At 35.1% G+C, this 20,836-nt stretch overlaps 1 pseudogene; it reads right to left on the bottom strand.

The window, feature by feature from the left end:
* Nucleotides 1-4,343: 4,343 nt before the first annotated feature.
* Nucleotides 4,344-5,788, bottom strand: LOC149531952 (zeatin O-xylosyltransferase-like; annotated as a pseudogene).
* Between the last annotated feature and the right edge of the window lie 15,048 nt (nucleotides 5,789-20,836).

Raw genomic sequence — 20,836 nt, 5'->3', positions numbered from 1 at the left:
GAAATGAAAATGGAAGAAGGTGAGAATGCTGCTCAATATGGCTCCAGAATGAAAGAAGTAGTAAGTGCAATAAGAAATCTGGGTGGTCAATTGGAAGAAGAGTCTATCAATAGAAAATACTTGAGAACCCTACTCTCTTTCTATGTTATTAGAGTTTCATCCATCCAAGAGCTAAGGTGTGTACGAGAAAACACACTAACTTTTGAAGGAATAGTGGGAAGACTTATTGCATTTGAACTGTCCAACTTTGATAACTACAGACATAAGAACCTTGAATCTACTTTCAAGGCCAATCTAACATTGAAATACACTAAGGAGTGAAATCAAAGAAGAAAAGTATAAAAGGAAAACATGCATCCAGTGACAGTAGCACAGATGAGGAAGATGTGGAACAGTTGGAAGCACTACTAGCTAGAAGATTCCATAGAGGCAAAGGTAAATTCAAAGGTAAGTTGCCTATCATTTGTTTTAATTGCAATGAATTAGGTCATATTGCTGCAAGGTGTACACAGAAGAAGAACTACAAAGAAGGAAACAAGTACAAGAACAAGAGAGAAGATGATAGCAACTATTACAAGGACAAAGGAAAAAGATGCTACATTATTGAAGAAGATTCTGATGAGAATGATGATGAAGTAGTCTATGTGGCCGTGAAGGATGAGTCATGAAGATGAAGCAACAACACTGGTAACCTGTGTGAACAAGAATGACAAGTGGATCATAGATAGTGGATGCTTGCATCACATGATAGGAGATAAAAGTAAGTTTATTACCTTTGCTCAATATGATGGAAATATTGTTAGATTTGGAAATGATGTTCCATGTCAAATCAAAGGAAAGGGCTCAATTAAACTTACAAAGAAAATTTCATGTGATAATGCATACTATGTTGAAGGATTGAACTACAATTTGTTGAGTGTATCACATTTAGGCAATATAGGTTGCAAAGTAGAATTTGGAAACAAAAATACCAAAATCTATGACACTGATGGAAATTTGATATGAAAAGGTGAACAAATAAGGGTAGATTCCTTCTCAATTTGATCTAAAGCTCCTCCTTCATCTAAAATTTCATCAGGGTTTTGTGTTCCTCTTATGGATTTTACCCTAAATTTATTACCCTCCACAATTACTTCATCACATATAAACTTAATAAATTGATATACCTGAGAGTCATGATAAATCCCCAACTCACACAATTTATTTTTTACTTCATAGAATGGAGGCTTGATTTATGAAGGTATCTTCTAATACATGTTAAACATCCTCACAAATAATTTTATTGTAGATTTACCCTTATATCTTTCCATATTAATAAATACATCCAAGGGATACATGTGGAATTCTTCTTCCATGATGTAATTCTAATTTTTATCATATTTATAACACATGTTATCTTCTTCATTATCTGGATAATGAAATACATCAAGGAACCATTTCTCAAATTGTCCCCATGATGAGACACTTCTTGCAGGTAATTTTTGATATTCTTCCCTTGCATAATCTTTTAATGTCTTGACAAAAAAATTCATCACATAGTCTTCTGTGCAAATATCATGATCATTTATAAATTTATAAAATGCATCTAAATGTTGAAGTGTCAATTCATCCCATTCTCCATGGAACTTAGGTACAAGCTTTGAAAGCTTTGGGAATAACCTATTAGGTATACACTAAAATATTATAAGATCTAATGGTCTGATACCATCTAGAATAAAAAGTTCTTTGGAATGGCTAATACATCCTAGAAAAAATAAATTCTCCTTTTCAAAAGGGAAATATATCATCTCTTTCTAAGTCTTCTTCCTCAATAAAGTCACTAATCATTATCTAACTAAAGTCTCCATCTCCTGAGGAAATTGTAGTTTGCTAGGTCTTCTAGGCAATTTCCTATAGTAGAGTGCACTTTGAGAATATCTTCTACTTTTGATCTATGAAACAAGAATCTTTGAGTAACTTCACAATGAAAATTGTGAGAAAATCTCCTCAACAAAGTCACCAATCTATTTGTTCCTCAAATTTTTGGTTAGAATCCTATGAGCTTTCCTACTCATTATGGGATCTCCAACACAGTTTGGCCAACCAATGGCAATGATCCTCAAAGATCAAATTCCCCTTCTCTTTAGGCTCTACAAAACCTAGGTGGGTGAACCTATACTTTAACCTTTCAAACAATGTCAAGGATTTTTATTGCAAACTTTTAAATGAAAATATTGGGATATTCTTCTTGGAATGGCAAGTGATTAAGAAGAGAAATCAAAACTGGAATTAAATTCTTTGGGATGCTAGAATATAAAATGAAAGTATAAATGGGACTGGTTAGATGATATACAGATGAATGAGGCAATAAAATTCACAAACTTCAAAAGCATATAAACTTAAATGAAATAGGCAAGACCAGTTCCTTGTCTAATTATAGGAAAACAAAGTCAAGATCACGTCATTTTTTTATGATTAAATTCTTTGCAGATACTGTACACACACCATCAACTAATGGATGGAGAGCTTCAAATATAAAACCTAGTCTAAATGAATTTAACTTCAGCCAAACAAGACCAATTAGACAAAGGATTTCATAACATACAACTTTGATGATCAAGAGCAGATACCAAGCTAAATCTATCAAACTAGTTTAGGACTTGATATTGCACTCAATAATAGATTGTTATTGACCAAGCTTCAACATATATGATAGAGGATTATACCCTTTCATGGTTATTAGACAATGATAGAGATATGTCACATCTCTAAGGAATTATTGTTGAATAATTCAAGACTTCATGATTTAAGAACACAACTCAAAGATGCACTTTTATGAGAGCCACAAGACATCTTGATGGAACCTCTTTTATTTTAGGGTCTATTACTTGAGAAGAGCATTTTTTTCAAACTATGTATTCATATTATGCATTCAACACAATTTTCTATGTAAGCCTTATGTGGGGCTCCCTAGGGCATGATATTTTTTGCTGATTTCAAAATCAAATAATTTTGGGGGGCAGGAAATGTTATCGTAATACATTTATATTATAGTTATGTAACTGTTACTAATTGATATTTTTTTTGGTAATTGTATCATTGTATAAATCCTCCTCTACTTTTTGATTAATAATAAAGCAAAGTTTCAATATATCTATCCCGCTCTAACACTAATTTCTTACAAAGAACAATCTTTTGTTCTCCCCAACTTTTCTTTCTATTGGTTAGATCTCTTTAACAATCAAAGTAATGTCCTTCATTTGTTGTGTACAACTCTTTCAATGACTTTGAAAATACTTTTCCTTCTCAACTAGGGTAGCTCCTCTTTGTAAATTGGGCATGTTTTCATACTTTGAGGGGGACGCGGCTATCCTCCCATAAAAATGTACAGTTGACCAATTTTCAAAAGATTGAAAACACTATGGAATTTTTTGAAAATTTCAGTGCTTGATCTTCATGATCTGCAAAGTTTGTAATAAAAAACAACAGGAAAATTGGAAAAAAATCACTACGTTTTCGTGAATCTAGAAAAAAAAAGTTTGACTTTATTTTATTTTTGATATTTTTTGTAGGAGGATAGCTTGACCCCTTTGAAGGTACCTTAGGTTTACTAACATGGCTATCTCAGAAATCATTGACTTTTGACAAACTACAATCTACTTATGTATGCATTTAGCTCATGACAATTCTTTTCCCTTCAGATATTTTTGCCTCATTTTCCTTTTAAGGTTTCTTCTTCAATCATATATAGAGAATGCTAACATTTCAAACTTTGGCGATTCTATGAATGGCTTGAGACTTCATACATTGAATGACTCTACTCACTTGTGATCTTGCAAATTCATTTCGAAGGTAACGTCGTATGTAGCTTTATCATTGCTTGGTGGATGTAGCCTCAGTCTTCTGCAACTACATTCTCTTCCTCCTATTGCACCAAAATCTTCCTTCTGATTCTTTTGCAAACTCTTTTTTAACAATCGCCGTGTCTTCAAGTATGATTGGATTTCTTTAGTAAATAGAAGTTTTTCGACAAATCAACGACTATAATAGATAATATTTTTTTTCAATGAATAGTTCCATATTTACAAATATAAAGAAGCCCAAATAGTATATTTAGAAAAAAGTACAAATATTTAGAGAAGCCCAAGTTCTATATTTAGAAATCATAATTTTAACCTCATGCAAGACTGCACAAGAGCGCCTCTCTTTTCCTGCATGTGGGAGGAATAACGGTTTCCCAATTCACGTAAACTATGCTCAAGCTTTCACATACCAAGTAAGAAATGCTAGACAGAAAGATAAAAGCCACGCTCAAACACAGACAGAGGGTACAGAAAAGGCGCAAAGTGATGGAAAAGGGACTGCTAGGAAACGGAGTTTCTGCTAATTTGTTGGTAGAAATTGTCGAGAAGGGAATCGAATTGGCCGGACGAAGAGCCTCCAGCTGCAACGGCCACCCGGGTTTGAGCTCTCAGATCCTTTGCCTTTTCACTGCTTCCTCACTCACCATCAATCGCTTCACTGCCACCTCCACTTCCTCCGCACTCACCATCTCGTACTCCTCTCTATCACTCCATTCCTTCACCTCCACACCCGTCTTCAACTCGCAAGTCAAGAGCTTAGCGTTGGCGAACTGATCGGAATGGAGAGGGCAGGCAACAACGGGCACTCCCGCGCAGACGCTCTCCACCGTCGAATTCCACCCGCAGTGCGTCAAAAACCCGCCAGTAGACTTGCGAAACAGTATCTGCAGCTGAGGCGCCCACTCTTTCACAACAAGCCCGCGTCCTCGTATTCGACTCTCGTACCCTTCCGGCAGAAACTCGCATATCTCATTCCCATTCTAATCCGCTTCCGGGGAAAAACGGGACGTGTCGGATGCCCTGAGTACCCACAGGAATGGCTGCTCACTGCGCTCCAATCCCACGGCCACCTCCCGTATTTGTGCTGCCGGCAAAGAAGAAACGCTGCCAAAAGAGACGTATAAAACAGATGCCGGAGAATGGTCGTCTAGCCATCTGATCGTGCAGTACTCAGATGAATCCAATGTCACAGGCAGCTCCTCGCTCAAGAAATGGTGGGGGAGGAGAGGACCCACGGTCCACACGGGCTTCTAGCCGAAAATTCTCTTCTCCTTGGCCAAGTCGACGAATGGAGCTTCAATTGCTCGGAAGGTGTTGAAAATCGTTCCTTTTGCAGGGCCAATGAACTTTTCCTGGGACTCCACGAACATCAGATGTTGCTCGCTGATGGTCCGGAGCAGCGGCACTTGAAGACTCGAAAACCCTAAATGCGCTCCGAAATCTGCGCCGGTCCGTTTGTGCGTAAACCAGAGCATGGGATAAACTCCGACTGGTATGAATACATAGGCTGGAATTTCATACTTGTCCGCAACTGGCTGAACCCAGCCCATGTGCATGTCGTACACCATGACGACTCTTTTGCTATTAGAGGAACTGATTTTGCATAGGAAGGTGTCCATCTGAGGGAGTAGGATGTCTCCGCAGTCAAAGAGAGAAGCCAGATGCGTGGGACACATATGTTTGCTTTCAGCGCTGGGCTCTCCATCTGGTATTTCAGCCAGTTCCTCAAAGCGAATGTTGAAGTTGCGAGGGTCCGTACCTTGGAAACGAGTCCGGACCTGCTGAATGTGGGTGGAGGTGGCCACAAACGATACGGTTATTCCTCGCCCGGCTATGGCTGTGCACAAGTGGAGGAGCTGATTCATATGACTCTGTGCGAAGAGAGGCACCACCACAACATGAATTTCTGCACCACTTGCATCTGAATCCATTGGAGACCAATTCATCAGCAGCTCTGTTTACAATAGGGATCACTCGTTTGACTAACCGGTATATGTCAGTTTCACAGGCCAAGGAGATGAGCAGGTTAGTGAAGTTCAGGTTGTTTTCAAGACAAGCAGTACCTACAAAAACATTAGATATATGTAGAATAAAACAGGCAAGCTTTTCTGGATGACTAGAGTATCTGAGATGCCGTGTGAATGGCAGGGAATCGTTCAATAAAAAAAATCATAAACAGATGAAATTTTAAGGACGATACAGATGAGCATGACAAAAATGACGAAGCGTGCTATTTACCTAGTGTTTGTCATTTCGATGTATTTTATATTAAATGTTACTATAATTAACCTTTTTTAAGTAAGAAGTTTTTTTTTTTGAGAACGACGTGGGAAGAAAAACAACAAAACGTATAAGTTTTTGATCAATAAAACACAAACATATGATTCATTAGTGACTTTTGAGAACTATTAATAATTATTTCAATCTTTATTATTTAAAAAATAATATTGTTAATATTTATTTTATATTAGATTTTTAAATACATATATTTATTATTTATAATTTTAATATTATTATCTTTTTGAAAATTAAAGGAGAAAAACATATGAACATGTGATGAAGTGTGAAAATGCGAAGTGCAGGTAAGAATTTCTACAGAACAAATAGTGATTATTTAAGTAAAACTAAATATGCTATCTGCATATCAATCCCTATAGTGAATCATTTTGACATCCTTCGCTCAGTGAAGGAATCCAATCCTATATGCAATAGAAAATTGACGAACCCTCTTGAGACTCATCACTTTGAATCCCCCAAGCAAGCCAAGGATGCTATTGTGAATAGGCAAAAGGCTTTCTTCACCAATATGAAGTATTCCAAAAATGACTAGTGTCTAGATCCAAAAACCAAACCTTTGAGGCTGCTACCCAAGTAGTTCAACCTCCAAGTCTCGCAACTCCTCAAGGTAAGCCTTCAAAATTAGAAACTTGCAATTTTGCATTTGGAGAAAAAGAAACCAGAAGATATATGGATTAAAGTCATGAACAAAAAAGATCATAACACTCTGTAGATTTATCCATCACACCAAAAGCACATGCTGGTAGCGGAGAGGGTTCATCGAGGATATTGTTGCTACACCAACACCCCCCACATGATGGAACCAAATACAACTATTTATCATGTAGTATTTGCACCCACTACAAACCATATTGATAATCCAAGCCTACGTAGGCAAAGGATCAAAGGGCTTGAGGGACTCAAATTGATGACCTACACTCTGATACCAAGTAGATTTTTCCATCACACCAAAAGCATGTGCTAGTGGTGGAGAGGGCTCATCGGGGATATGGTCGCTATGCCAACACACTCAACCACCGATTCCATCCAAAATCTTAGAGACAAACATAATGCCCTTAGGATCAAATTTCAAAGTGATTTCCTTAGCTTAGATAAAGACCCTCATAATAAGGATAGTCTATTAGATCAATCCAAAACCCTTAATGAACAAACCCTAGATCTGAACCTCAACTTGTCTTTCAAGTGAGCTCCCACTCCCTCCATAAATCAATCTATTTGTGGGCGTAATCTATAAAATAGAAACCCTAATCCAAATCAGAACAACCTTAACCCTGCCAAGGTATTAGGATTAGAAACACATACCCGTAAGGAGAATACAGGGAAACATAAATTCTCTCCTATAGTAAACATAATCTTGAAGTCTTCCAATGCAAAACCAGAGGCGAATGATAACATCTTAATCATTAGCAATAAACACAACAAAAAGTGGTGGTTCAAATGCAAAGACTTGGGAATCTTTGCTTATGGGAATGAACCTAAAAGGAAAAATCCAAATCTAAGAAATTGGCTGGAAAAATTATGTAGAAGCTAGGTAGGAATCTCTATCCTAACACATCGATTAGTTTATTTACATCGTAGTAATAAAACATCAAAGATATTATTCTTTTTTGTCCTACTTGTTTCCTGAAAGGTTTTGGTGTTAACTTCATTAATTGGATGCCTAATTTTAATGAGGACACTATTAAAACTCTAAATCTACAAACTTGGGTGGAAATTATAGCCATACAGGAAGAACTACTAAAATTTGAAATTTTAAAATGCAGCGGGGGTGTCATTGGAGAGTTCATAGAAATTGATGCTGAATACAAGGATTCAAATGACATCAAGATCCTAGTCAACATTAAACCAGATTTCAATAACAACAAAAATGCTAAATTAATAACTAGTAGATAAATGTATAACTTGCATTATATTAAATTTGAAGGTCATATAAAAGAAATCATTCTTTTTGACAAGGGGTTAACAAAGAGGATTTCATTTTCATAAACAAAACCTTGAACCTTAATATGATCTTTTCAATCATTGTGAATGGGAATCAAACAAAGGTTAAGCAACCTCAATAAATATTGGATACTACTACAACCCAAGAGTTGACATTTTAGAAATGTCAATGGGCAATAAATACACACCTAGTAAGTGAAAAAAAATTTCCAGAAGGAGATTTAGAGGAAGAGGAGATTGAGGAAGGGGAAATCACATAGGAGAATTCAGACAACAAAGAGTGCTCCAATAGTAACTTAATTCATCTTCAAAAAGATAATCAAACCAAGAATACATAATTTTGTGAAAATAGAGATAACATCCATGATTAAGAGAATTTTGAGCTTAATAAATTCAAAAAAATGGAGGATGTGCCATCAATAGGCTTAAGATATGCAAGCAATGCAGCTACAATAACTCATACATTAAGGATATCAATGAAAAAAAACCAAATACAAATAATTGGTGCATGGAATTTTATTAACTAAAAGTGATTTATGTGACCAAGTAGCTCTCTAGAATGAAGCCCATATAGAACACCAATATTTAGAAATAATAGAGAGCCATATAAATATATATATATATATATATATATATATATATATATATATATATATATATATATATATATATATATATATATATATATATATATATATATATAGAGAGAGAGAGAGAGAGAGAGAGAGAGAGAGAGAGAGAGAGAGAGAGAGAGAGAGAGAGAGAGAGAGAGAGAGAGAGAGAGAGAGAGAGAGAAATAATATTATTTCTATATCGGATCTAGAGACAGAAATAAACAAGATTGAAAGGAACGAGAGTGCTACAATAGGAGTGCAAACAAGGCATGCTATACAGAATATAAAGGAGAATAAAGAAAATCTTAAGAGCTAGTTATGATAGTGATGACAGTCAGGGGACTTATGATGTTGAAATTTGGATTTAGAAACATGTTTATTACATTATATATATGTTCAATAAACTAGCTAGCTATTATCATCTAAGACATTTTGTATAGTTGACACATTATATATATGTTAAATATACTTCTTTGACATGGTACATCTGAATTTTCATCTTAATGCTGACAATGAATTATTTTCTAAAAGTTTTACAACTACCAATTCATTGTTGCATATGTTGTTCACCAATCTTTTGATGAGTGTAGATGAGGATCTTTGTATGACCGCAATTCCTTCATCATCTAGAAATAAAAAAGTAGTTTGGACAAGAGACATGGAGCGAAAATTGTTGAATTTTCTCCATTAGCAAGTTTAGTTAGGCAAAAAAGGTGAAGGTGGGTTTTGAAAAGAGGCTTGGACTACCATCGAAAGGAGGTTCAACGAAGGCATGAAGATGAATCTAGGAAAGGAAAAATTTAAGAACAAATTAAAAAGATGGAAACAAGGATACAAAATTATGAAAGAATTGAGAAATATGAGCAGATTCACATAGAATGAGAGTATGCAATGTGTTGACACTAATGATACTATATGGAAAGAGTTGTTGAAGGTAATGTAGTCTTGATAATATTTTTATGTAAGTAAAATATCTCTTTATTAATTGTAGTAAAAGACATATATCTAATACCTTAGTGTTGTCATCATATAGAGGAGGTATTTCAAAAATGCTAGAGTGTACAAGAGGCATCCATTCCTCTATTTCAATGACTTAGCAATCATTATTGGGAATAACATGGCAGATGAAACTCAAGCTACAACAACCACAGAGATTGAAGATGGTCACCTTTTTGATGAGGCCATTGACCTTGATGATGATAGGGACTTTAATATGCCCATGGATGAAATTCCTGTAGTTGATGAAGAGTTCATTCATGAAAATATTTCTAGTGCATCTGTTAGACATAGTCAATCTACACCATTGTCAAGAAGGCCAAAGGAGATGAAGGTAAGCATGGCTTCTTCTTTGGATGCTATTTGTGAAAGCATCTAGGACATATGTACAGGCATGAAGGAGGCTCACACTATCAAAGTTGGCAAAGGAGAAACTAAGCAAGATATAGAAACTACATTTGCAGTCCTCAAAGCTATACTTGGATTAAGTCAAGAGACTCTAATTGTTGTGCATGACACTTTCACTTCCAAACCTACGAAAGCATGGGGTTTCCTACAAATGAGTGTAGAGGATGGGGAATATTATGTGAGCTATAAGTTTGGAGGATCTCACTGATATCCCAACTCTTCACTTTAAGGAGCCATAGTTTATTGTAATAACAATCACATCTATGCAATGACTCATATTTGATATGGGACCTCCTATTTTTTGAGACTATGAACTTACCATCTTTTTGAAGCAATGTTAATGAATCATATTTTATAGCACTATTGTAGCTTCTTGGTTCCTTGTGTTATTTTCACTTTATCAGCTCTAATCTTTCATATTATGTTCTTGTGTTGTTTTAAATGGGAAAAAGAATCTTGAACCTATATTTCATAATGAATGAGAAATCAGGCCTTTTCATATGACTAAATTGCAAATTGGTGCAGGAGCACCTAGGTAGGCTAGTTTGTACCTAGTGCTTATTTCTTTTTGTTTTGGCTTGTAGTGATGGTAGCCACATCAATAGTTGTTTAATAAGACCTATTAGGTCCTTAGGTAAGGTTACATTAGTTGCTAAGTGGGTTTTTGTTCCTAAGTTGTTGTTATGCCTAAAAGTTGCTCAACAGGGGTTAGGTTGACCAAAGTGGTAGAAATTTGACCAAGGGTCAAAAAAAATCTTGGAATGTCTAAATAAACCTAATAGGACCCCTTACCAAGTTTTGTGAACTCATTTATTAAGAATATTAAGTTGCAAAAATTGCTCAAAATTGCAAAAGTTGCAAACTTGCAATTTTGCAACTTTTTCTTGCAAAGTTGAAAATGAGTGTAAAGAGTTAGTTATGGGTTTGATCATGAAAAAAATAGGTTGGAAAAACTTATATAAGTCCATTCTTGATCAATTTCAAGGGTTGGAAGTGTTTTGGTCATACAATGTATGGTTTGGGCATTGAAATGCATAATGGTCGCTATGTAAATGAAAGTTTTTGGTGTTGTTTTGGATTGAGAACTTGGATATTTTTCTTGGAGTAGTTATTTTAATGTTTCTTATTGTTTTTGAAGCCTTCAATCAAGTTTTTTTTGTGTGTCTAAGTTCTGTACATAAATTTCTTGTTTTAGACTAGTTTCTTGTAAAAAAATTGCAGCATTTTAGTTTCTTGGAGTTTTCCTCCTATTCCCACCATAGAAATGACTTGAAAATTTGGAAAATGAGAGGTTTCTCACTATACATTATTTTTCCAAAAGCAAGGCTCAAGAAAATGAAGGAACCCATTTTTATGGTGATGCCCTAGGCAAGAAAAGTGTCTTGGTTAGTGGAAATATGGTTGTAACCAGCAACATATCAATTGTTGTATGATTGAAAACGTGAAACCAAGTACGGGAACTGGTAGAGAATGTTCCTACAGTACTCTTGGTGCAATTGGAGGTGATGGTGTGCTCTAGAAGGGAAGTTATGCAAGATTTTGCAAAACTGGGTTCAAAACCCCCTTCTAGCTTTAGTTTTTAGCCTTTCTATGTTTTGGGTGTTTGGTATATGGTGGAGGCCTAAAAGTTATGGAATCATCCTTTTTTTTCAAAAGGGTATTCATATCCATAATTTTTTTTAGGCTTTTTGTGTGATTTTTGTGAGCAGCACTCAATTTCAAGTTTGAAAACCCTCTTTTCTTGATTTGTAGCTGCAACATTTTGAAGTTTGGATGCATTTGGTTCCAAGATCTGTTATGGACTAGATTGGAATAAGTTGTAACATGTCATTTAAAGCAATTTTATACTATTAGAAACTTTTTTTCCTTGTGTGGAAGTCTTTCACATGCAAAGTTCTTGTTTTGGCATTCTTGCAAAGCATCTATAGCAGCAAAATTCAAGGTTGGTCATAAAGTTGGACTAAAATTTGTGAAAAAATTATTTGGTAATTCTAACATGTTTTTAATGGTTCTAATGATGTCATTGGAAGCTTCAAAACCCTCATGCCATGCCTAAGACTCATTGGTGCCTAGTGAACCGGGAAGCTAGTGAGCAAGTCCACATAATGAATTGTGCAAGTCAGCAGCAATAGTTGAGTTTCCTTTGTTTTTTTTTGGTATGACAAGGTGAAATAAGAGAATCTTGGATTGTTCCAAGGTTTGGTGAGACAAGAATCACAATCAAGGTTCTAGAATTGACCTTTGGAGTCTTAGGAAAGGACTAAGAAATTATGCAAGCCTTGTAGTACATCACAGATGATAGTCATGTCAAGGTTCTGGTAAAGTAGAACATAAATTGTAGATGGTGAACCATTAACAATGTTGGGACTCAAAATTAAAGCCCTAATGTTGAGTACCATTGAAAAAATCAAGCCCTATAAGTGCTTTTTAATGCATGTGTACCCGACTGTCCATTTGAGGCCTAATAGATGTTAATGTTTCTAACAACTTGTATTTAGTACGTCTATAAATTCCATAAAGATAAATTATCATTTTGAGTCATTCTATGAAGTTTCATTTTGAGCAATGTCCAAGTCTGCATTTTTTCTCGTGTCAAACAACAATAGGAGGATGTGTTTGCATTTGAATATCTCACACCCGGTAATGTGTCATGACTCACTACTTTGGGAGTGTTTAGTGTCCATATGAAAGAACATGTTTTAGATTTTAAGTCATTTCGATATGTTCTGACTAGGTTTTGAATCCCTCAAAGTTGGTCATTTATTGTTGTCATGTTGCAAATTATTCAAAATTCTAGGAGGCCTTGTTTGACTTGTTATAAATTTGACCCAGTTTACCAAAATGATAAATTTCCTTTTTCATTGCATTCTAGAGGTCAAAGACTTGCTATGTTTCAATTTTGAGCTTATGAAAAATCTGTTTGGTCAGTTTTTGAACGTAATTTTGAAAGCAATTTGAAAAGTTTTACTGGTGTCATAAGGTGCAGATTGGTCGATACCCCTGTTCATGATGTTATAATTCAAAAATTTTGATAGGTGAGATTGAATAGATTATACCATTGTGTTCTACTCTGAAAATACTTTAAGTGTGCCAATTTTCAAATCTTAACAAATCCATCTGTACACTTTCCTAGGCCCATTTCATTTGTAAAAATTGCTTTTTTGCTAGTGTTTCTAGTTTGCAAATCTGAATAGCTCACTTTGACTCGTTATTCATCATGAGCCCTAACCATAGATCTATACTCTTTTCATGGAAATGAACTAATGCCCCAACTTCCATGCCCCCATGTATTAGTTTGCCCTGTTTTTAAAGCCAAATTTGAACACATTTTGTGGTTTCTAACATGTTTTCTTGCAGGTAATTCTGTGAGGGCAACTTTGATAGTCAATATCTTTTGAGTGGGAATTCATCATGAGATGAGATTCAATAGGGTGTAAAAGTGTGGAATAGAGAAGCAGTTTTTTTGATCTTTGAGCCCGGTTAGGTGTTTTGGTTAGTTTTTAAAGCTAGTCAAAGGACCTCTTGGCACAAAATTGGCAATTTGCAGGAAAAGTTGAAGACTAGTTTTAAATGGTGTTTTAGTGGTTGATTTTGCTCTTAATTATTCCCAGATGCTCAATGTATCAATTTGACATTCCAGTTGTTTGAAAATATTATTTTTAAGCCAAACCAGCTTTGGGGCCCGACTGATTACACTAGATAAATAAAATAGTGGGGATTGAAGACATTTTAATATAGGTGATTGCAATATTTTAGACATTTATAATGTGCTCATATGGACATCTCATTATTGGAAGTCAAATGGGTATGAAGGAGTGTGTACGCATTGAAATACAAAAGAAGGAAAGTATGAAGTTTTTCCACTTTAAATATGAGAAGCTTGATTCCAACCTTTTTCAAATGGCTTGGGAATCTGCTCCTTCAATTATTTTTTATTGATGAAATTGTTTCTCTATGTGTGGACAATGAGATGAAGGTAGTAAAAACAAAGTTTCAAGACAAATAAAACATAACTTTTAATACAAATGGTTTCCACAATTGCAATGATAGAGGAAGAACATTTGTGTGTGAAGTCTTGTCATGTGTACAACTAGGATCGATGTTTCTCTCTTTACTCCATCATACTAAGATAACCATGCATCATGGGAGGTATGATCTATTTTGAACTGTAGAAGCCATAGATTTGGGGCAATATATTGAGGCATTGTACACGATCTCCATGGAAGAGGAGAATGAGGTGAGAATAGCCTTTCATGACATGGCCATCTAGGGGCTCACAAATAGCTTTACAATCTAATTCATCCTCCTTAAAGGGAAATTCAGTGAGGGCATTGGAAAGTTTGGGTAGAAAATGACATCTTAGGTGCTAAAGAAGTGGGAAGGAAGAATCTTTTGGGCGTGTAGTCCTTGATATCAGGCATGGGGAGAGTTTTTCCCCACACTAGAATTTCAACCATGGATTAATATCATATTCAAAGACTTTCCCCCCAATGGTACCATCTCCTTCCATTTTGCAAGTCTTTACCCAGTGCACAAGACTGCCCCAAGCTAATTTCATTGTTTCAAGTTCTCTTGCTATGTAGACTGTCAAATTTTAGGCCCTCTTTATAGGAATCAAAACTCTCTACCTAATTCATACTTTTAATGTAGTCAACTCATCTATAAGTTAGCTTCTTGAAATCCTCCAATCAATCTTCACAGATACAAACTTTTAAATTCAAAACAAATGCCCAAAATACATCTCTGATAGTAGTGATAAGCATTTGTGATAGTTGTGTAGAGGAGGTTGTGTGCTAAGGAAGAGCTCCATAATAGAGCATGCAGAGAGAACAAAAGCTCTTCAGTTGGTGCTCCATGAGATGCAAAGCGATGGTCATTTACAACATAGTAGCAATTGATAGTGTTGCGCAGGCTCAAGAAGCCCTATATTCATAAAATCATAATATGTAATATTTAGGCCAACCAATTTAACAACAATATAAATCATCCCCGCAGGGCATGCAGGTGCAAAGATTAGAGAATTTATCAAACTCGACAACATCATTAATAAGAGTAGGCTCTTCATCAGCACAACAATAGATCTTCACGCAATCTTCACCATTTCAAAATTTGAGATGCCGTCCTCCTAAGGTTCTCTCTAGATGTTCTTTTCTATCTAGTAACTAGGCATGGGGTGGAGAATCCTAGGCATGATGATCCTTGTCCACGTTGTTGCAAAACATATGTCTCCCCTTTTTTCTAGCATACAAAAGGAGCATAATGTAGTTCGAAGGCCACCAGAAAGTGGAAGTTAATGAAAGGTCTTTAGTCCCATATGCATCCCATGGGAGTTTTTTATTTGACTTTAAATACTAAATCACTCTAATGCATAATGTCTTAAGAGACATGACTTTTTAAGCCTCAAGCAGCTTGCATGGTGGGCCCGACCTAGCAAACAAAACTTAATTTTGAACAAGTGTGATGATGTTAGATGCTGACTAGTGTTGACTAGACCCTTTCAACGAATCGTGAAATGACACATGGTAGTTGACTGGACCTGATGGACGAGTCAAAAATTGACATGTGGCAAGGGCTTCTAGATGTGGCATGCAAATCAAGGTGCTGATGGGGAAGAAAGTGACACGTGTCACGTGGTCACTATGTCACTATGATGTGGCACAATACTAACTCATCATGCTAAATAGCGATCAATGACGTGGCAGGCTAAGGTGGCGCAATGATAGGGTGGTGACATGGTGATGCCAACAGGGAACTAACATGTCTAAAAATGCCATGTGTCACGAGGTCGCTATGTCACAATGATGTGGCAAGATGCTGACTAAGATAGCAATATAGTGACTAATGATGTGGCATGTTGACATGGCCCAATGACATGGTGAAATAGAGGATAAATTAGATGGTGACACATGGAAGCCATGTGGCAGGTGTCAGATGACAAAGAAGAAGCTAGCCAATCAGTGCATGACATGTGGTAGGGTCAGTCAAACATGTTTGACCAAAACAGAGAAAAGGAGGGAAAATCAACAAGCTTAAAAAATAATATTATTTTATTGTTTCCCATTTCTAAATGTGCTAGAATAGTTTAAAAATAAATTGAATTATATTATATAGTTCAAACTTTAGAACAAGTCAAATATATGCAAAAGATGCAGTTTGAAGTCATAGATGGAGCTTGATTTTCAAAGCAAGATTCTGGGAGTTTCTGATAAGCCTATATAGGAGTATTATATATATCACTGGAATTGGGAGAAAATGAATTGTCCATTTCTAGAGTTCTTTTTTGTACAAGAGGTCACTGGTTCAAGTTATGTAGGGATTAGTCTCAAGTACCTAATTTGTAGTCTCATTCAGTTGGAGCAGTTCAAAGTGGATTTCCAGTGAAATGATGAACTGAGTGAATGTAAAAGGCAACATGAATGCAGTTATAGGTGAGTTTTGTCATATCTAAGTTAGTTAAATGGAGGTTTTATCAGCATTCCAAATGCATTTCATACATTTTGGCAACATAAGGTTTTTCATCATTGAAGAAGAGATATTTTGGGTTTGTTACAAAAAATGATGAAAACCAAATCAAATCTCGTGGGTAGAGAGATGAGAGAGGTTTTACAATAGAAAAGAGAGGAGATTCAAGTGGATACTTTTCATTTTGAGATTAGATTTGGGATTCCATTCTTCTTCTATTTCTTTCTCTTTCTCATGTATTGTAGGGTTCCAATTTTTACTATGAGACCAGGTGGTTGTTGGTTTTACTTCCTATCTATTGAGCAAAGCTCTTGTTGTGAAAGCCACACATCTATTATTGTGCAAGTTTCTAGGTTCATTTCATGTCTTGTTTTTCTGAGATAATGAAAATTGATGATAGATCATGTGACATATCTTGAGTTTTATTTAGTGTTACTAATTAATGTATTTAGTCTTTCCAAGGATAAATACAAAAGGGGATTTATACTGAATTATCTGTGTTCTCTTATTCTATCTCCTAATTCTTCATATGCTATTAACTTTGTGATTGAATGAATAAGGTTCATTTAATTTAAGGCAACTTGGATGAGTCATGTGTCAGATCTATTATTGCTTTTAATTCAAGGAGTTAAGTAAATGCTTCAATGATTTGATAGGGTTTCTAGGTGTATGGAGGGGATGCTAGTAAGAATGGAGTTTGGGGATTTCAGTTGATAAAATTAATTATAAGGCAATCAAGTTAGGTCATCCTGCTAGTAGTGACTCTATGTTGCAATGGATAAGGCATTGATCACTAAAGCAGATGCAAGCTAAGATGAAGGTCATTTGAACAAATCATTTTAATCAAATTAGTTTAATTTTCCATGTTTTGTATTGGGCTAAAAGTAATTAATCCTCACCTAGCTTATGGGTTCATAGGTTATGATTTGTAGCTATTCTATTCCTATGTTATTTCATAAGTATCATAAGATATAAGGGTTTCACCTATTGTTAAGATGTTTAGATTTTATGTTTGTTTGCACTAATACCATATATTAGAACCTCAAGGTACACCCGCCTAAGTTTTGTAGACCCTAAAGTGAAGAAGGAGTTATGCCTTGTAGTTGGCCCAAGATTGCAATCGAGTGCATCCATCATAGGAATTTGATAGCCTTAAATGTATTGGTCTAGTTTCTTGGTTATTTGTAAATCTGTTAAATTAGGAGCCAACAAATAGTATGCTTGAAAATAGTCCAGCAAAGGTCAAAGTTGCTTGTTTTCCTCCTTGGAATATAAAAATAGTCCTAGATTTTAAATTGTAATGAACTTTATACCTAGTCAACTACATACTACAAGCTATTGTAATCCATTACAATGGGAAAGCAAAGCCATGGCTGGACATAGCATTTCCACAGCTAAGACCTTTTTGAATGAATTATTTGGCTTACAGGCAATGGCTAATTGTTGGTTGGCATCCATAAGCTATAGGTAGTGGCCAAGGTTAGGAAGGTTGCATATGAAATTTATGGGAAGTGTAAATAGATTATAGGCATGTGTGGAAGTCTAAATCAAATAGACTTCTAGGGTTTCAAGCCCTACAAATCCAATTTCCATTAGAGAAACATTATATATAAATCACAAGGTTAATATTTTGAATTTTCTTGTAAGTTAATGTTTCCATAGCTCCATTTATAGATTTCTTAGGGAATTTTGTCATAGTGTTTCTTCTTGTCCAATCTGGGTATGAATATAACAATGATTAGATGAATAATGCAACATTATATGTCTCTAAGCTCTATGGTTGTTTCCTTGTTACATATGTATTAATGCAATTTGGAGATAAATTACTCAGTATCTCTATCTATTTGTTATCAATATTTGTGGTGTATATTTGTGCACAACTCATATTCCTTTTTGTTGTCAATGTGTTGCCTCTCATGATGTGTGGTGACCCTTTAATCCAATGGATAAGAAGTTATCCCTCAAATGGAAAACATCATTCACTAGATTAGGTGTAGGAAGTAGTTTCAATCTTCATTCAAGTGCATTATAGATCCTTTTTCTGGAAATAAAATTTCTTGTTTCTAATTTTTCTCATAAACTACTAAATAAGAGGACATGGTAGTAACACTTACAGTTGATCCATGGAAAATTCAAACTATAGGTTTCCATAGTAAGTCAAATTGTGATATTGCTATCTATGTAGTTTTTTTTATTCAAACTCATTGATGAGTAGTGATTCACATCAATCCATCTCTCGAGAGAATCATTGGCCCATGTTTGATGAGTAGTGATTTATGCTTGTCCATCTCTGCATCTCTTGTGAGAATCATTGACCCATGTTTGATGAGTACCAATTCACACAATCTATCTCTTGTGAGAATAAGTGGAACACCTAACACTCATTAGATATAGGTGATGTGTAGTACTACTCCAGCTAGAGCGAGCTTAACCCACTCTACTTGTAACACCATTTGCAAAACCTTCACAAGTGTTGTGCCTTATGAACCATTCATTAGAAAGATTCTTAAGCTCATCAAATGATAAAAATGATAAGTAGAAGATATTTGGCTTGTTGTGAAAATATCTACATCCAATGAGTGCTAAGTGTTAAATTTATTTTCACTAGAGTGTGAATCACTTCCCATGAAATATATGTCAATAAATTTGACTCAAAAACTACAAAGTTAAATCCTAATAGCAATATCACAAAACTAATTATTTCCAAAGACATAAATACCACTCTTATTCAAATTGAAACCCTATCCAAACTCAATTAGTTTTCTTATAGAGTAGACAATTATTTTGAAGCTTTTAAATAGTTATATTTGATACTATAGATCATCCCCATAGAAACTTTTAGTACTTGCCTATGATTGTGTTCTCAAGGTTATGGTTTTCTTAGGTTCCTACACACTTGCATCAACATGAACCTTCTTATTGGGAGAATCCTCTTCCCCGCATAAATTTTCATTTCCATTGTTACTCTACTCTAGTGGTGCATCCTTACGTTCCTTCTCTTGCATGGCAATGTCAGCCGCAGATGGTCATCCATGCAAAATTTGGCCTTCTTATGTTGAGAACAACATGCAATAAGAAAATGCATGGCAGAATCATAATCTTTTCCATTATTATAACTTTCCCCTTCTAAGTCTATGCTTAACTTCGACGTCTAGGCCATGGATTTTAGAAAAGATCTCCTTCTATCTTCCTACAAAAAGATGAGGCATAAGAAAATAGTTAATACTTTGTTGAAAGTCATGGATGTCATTACAATTAATTATCATAATCTTGTGTACCTCATTTTTCATGACTTGTGTTTTCAAACTGAGATATTTACAGACAATTGATCTCCATGAAGCCATTGATCTCTTTAGTTTGTATATATTTAGTTTGTAGTTGACTAGGTATAAAGTAGATTGTAATTGAAAAGTTGAAAACTATAAGCATCTAGTTATTATTTATGTAGTATGAAGTAATCCAACAAGTTTTCGTAAACCATTACAATAGGCAAGCAAAGCCATGGCTGGACATAGCATCTCCATAGCTAAGACCTTTTTGGACGAAATATTTGGATTACTCTAAAAATTTCATTAATTTGAATCATTTATTTGTTCTTTTACTTATGTCCATCAAGTGATAATTTTTTTCTATGCACATATGCATCAAGTAATAGACATTTTTTGTTAAGTGTTGCAACATAGTGATTGCAATGGAGAATTATTTACTTGGTTATGTACATTTTCTCTCATTTCAGTGAAATAGTGTCTGTATATCCATGGATAAGAAAATACATGTTTTAGAAAGTAATAAGTAGCAACATTATTACAAGAGTGAGAATCGTCACTACTGCCTATATTTTCATTTCTGGTAATAGTTTATCAGGAACAAGTAGGTTCAATAGAAAAACCTTGAAGTATATTAGAGAAGAAGACCTCTAGAACTGAATGCTTCTAAAAATACTATATACTCTAGACTCCTTGTACATGCACTTGTCCATTTGCTAAACTACTTATTGTGTCTTTTTCAAGTATGTGCCCCCCTGTGATTGAATATTCTCCAATGAAAATCAATTCGTGCCTTGAATATTCTTCAAGGTTCAACAAACTTCTTGAACGATAATTCATTCATGAAACACTTTTCCTAAATATGATAATATGACCTCTTTATTTGTACCCTGAAAATCCTAATAGGAGCCTGTATTGGGATAATGTTATCCTTGTTGTGTATGTAGATTCATTTTGTTGAGATAAACTAATAATGATGCATCAAAAGCTATAAGTCACGAGGCATTTG

Source organism: Cupressus sempervirens, chromosome 11, assembly GCF_028749045.1.
Source record: "Cupressus sempervirens isolate cs-2001-9-10 chromosome 11, ASM2874904v1, whole genome shotgun sequence".
In the NCBI taxonomy this organism is placed as follows: Eukaryota; Viridiplantae; Streptophyta; class Pinopsida; order Cupressales; family Cupressaceae; genus Cupressus; species Cupressus sempervirens.
Note: the sequence above shows the minus strand (reverse complement) of the source record. Positions and strands in the feature narration are given on the sequence as shown.